At 42.3% G+C, this 2,345-nt stretch overlaps 1 protein-coding gene across 3 annotated transcripts in view; it reads left to right on the top strand.

Moving 5' to 3' along the window:
• The window catches only part of LRRC7 (leucine rich repeat containing 7), a 290,296-nt gene that overhangs the window by 3,170 nt on the left and 284,781 nt on the right, over positions 1–2,345 (top strand). The window lies entirely within an intron of this gene.

The following is a 2,345-nucleotide window of genomic DNA, read 5'->3' as shown; positions in this document are numbered from 1 at the left end:
GCAGTCCCCACTGCCCTCTGCTGCCCCACATAGCACGGGGCAGTGGGGGGCAGCAGGGATTGCCCCCTGCCTGGCAGCACCCTGTGAGCCAGGGCTTTTTTTTTTTAACAAGTGGCGGGAGCTGGGGGCAGCCATTGCCAGTCTGGGAGAGTGGTGGGGGATGGGCCTGGCCTGGCTGATTTGGAGATTCGGCAGCAGCTGAATCTCTGAATTGTATTCGGCCAAATCGAATCGAATCACTGTCCCCTGAATCGTCCGAATCCAAATCCGAAGTGAATACTAACCGCTTTGCACAGGCCTAGCAGTCAGCTAAAAAAGAAACTAGAACAGTACTTTTGGCAGTATGGCTTATTTCACTGGGTAACTAGATTAAACTATAGTCTTTTATGGCAACAATGTTTTTCTGTGATGGGGTCGGGGCTATTGTAAATCTAGTTCTGCTGATGTAGCTCTATATTAGTAAACTGAAGTTTTACTTGAATATATTCGACTTTCTTCCCCTTATCTTGGAATTTTGACCGCTGAAGTTAATAGCAGAAAGAGAGTTAAAATTTCCGTAACTCGTACTCCATTTGACCAGAAGAATAATAGGAGAAGCACTCACGGGAGATACTGGGTACAAGAAAAGTATAGTGTCCCATAACCCTTTCAGTAATATGATTTTGCTCAGTAATCATCAAAACTACCCACATGACTTTTTAAATTAAAACATGGGCTGTGTCAACTCTCCATATGTTATCTGTTTTCAGTACATAAATGAGTAAGCATATTTTCAGGTATTTTCAAATGCCATGTTGCATACGGTGGTCCTATACAACATTATTCGAAGAAGGAAATGTTCTTACTGCCTGGTTTTAGCTTTGTATTACAGATATGTTGTGCAGAGTGTAGGAAAGATTTTTTTTTCCTTGTTGCATGAAGCTACTTTGTTCAAATCTGGCTGTTTATTCCAGCGAACAATTGTTTATTACTGAAGAAGTAATGTCAAAACCTCTAGGGGTCCAAAGAAAGTGATATGTAGAAGTAATTTACTTCTCCCGGCATCGAGCCTAGATCTGGTAGACAAGAAGGCATCAGAACACCAGATACTGGTTCTGCCCCACAAAAATGAAATGAAATAAAATGTAATGGAAGTCAATTGATTACTAATGGATATTTTTGGAGATGTTTTCTATAATGTACAGTTGACATTTAGCAAACCATGGCTATTCTAATTGATTTTCTTGTCACTTATAAATTCATTAACTTGAAATATGTCTGTGGTTTTTGGCATGTCTGTTGCCATTCTATTTGAAATATCAACCAGTGCAGTTACTTTGTATAATGTAAGGCAAATATTGTATGATTTACGATGCAAGAAATAAATAAGGTCATGTAGATGCACGCATGTGTGCGCGCGCGTGCGCACACACACACAAAAGAGAGAGAGAGAGAGATGTAATGGCTGACAGTGTGTAGGATAAAAGATTTAGCAGCATGAGTTTGGTATGGAGGCATTAGGCATCAGTGTTAGTCACAAGCAAAATAAATCTATCACAGCATCAAGCACTCTGTATATCCTAATTATGAAGCAGAGGGGGCTCTTCTGATAAAATTTAGGGAAATGTCATAGCAATTGCAGTAGTCTACATGAGCCCAACCATGCAAAATTTAAAAGAAAACCATGCAGCCTGTTACAGAAAGTCCCAAAGTAAATTTCCTATAATTAAAATCTCAACATTTTAAGGTTGAAGAACTCTCCAGACTAGAAGCAGCTGTTGGATCCTTTTGAAAGGCTAGAACCTCACCATTCCTTTATTATTAAGTTATATAGTATTAAGTTCACTTTCTAGTCTTAGAGGGTCACGAGACATTGGATCTTAAATTTGCCATGAGTACAGTACTGAATCCTGCTTGTTCTGGATCTCCTTGGCCTTGGACATATGTTACTTTTGTAGTACTGTATATGCTCTTATAGTACTACATAAAACAAGTCTCCTTCTCCCCTCTTTAAGGGGGAGGGAGGCATCGCAGCTGGCTCCTGATACTCTCAGGAAACAGTGCTGCAGCTGGTCAGTGGAGTGGGGCAGCAGAATCTATGCGACAGCCACTGTGGCAGGCAGAACTGCAGTTACACTCATCATTGCAGCTGTGCTGTTGTTCTGCTGTGTTGAACAGCTGTCCTGCAGCAGTGGCTGTCAAAGACAGTCTGCCCCGTACCCTGCTGGGAGCAAGTGAAAGATGTCAAGCTCAGCCCTCAGCCACCAAAGGGGTGGTGGAGGAGCTTTGTCTTCCCTGTGGGCAGCCAGGGGCTCTCATGACAGATACTGTGGTCCTCGTAGTTGACTGGGAGCTGTGCGCCTGGC

The sequence above is a fragment of the Gavialis gangeticus genome, unplaced genomic scaffold, assembly GCF_001723915.1.
Source record: "Gavialis gangeticus isolate Ggan-Ray unplaced genomic scaffold, GavGan_comp1, whole genome shotgun sequence".
In the NCBI taxonomy this organism is placed as follows: Eukaryota; Metazoa; Chordata; order Crocodylia; family Gavialidae; genus Gavialis; species Gavialis gangeticus.
The sequence above is the reverse complement of the archived record's forward strand: the minus strand, read 5'-3'. Positions and strand labels throughout refer to the sequence as shown.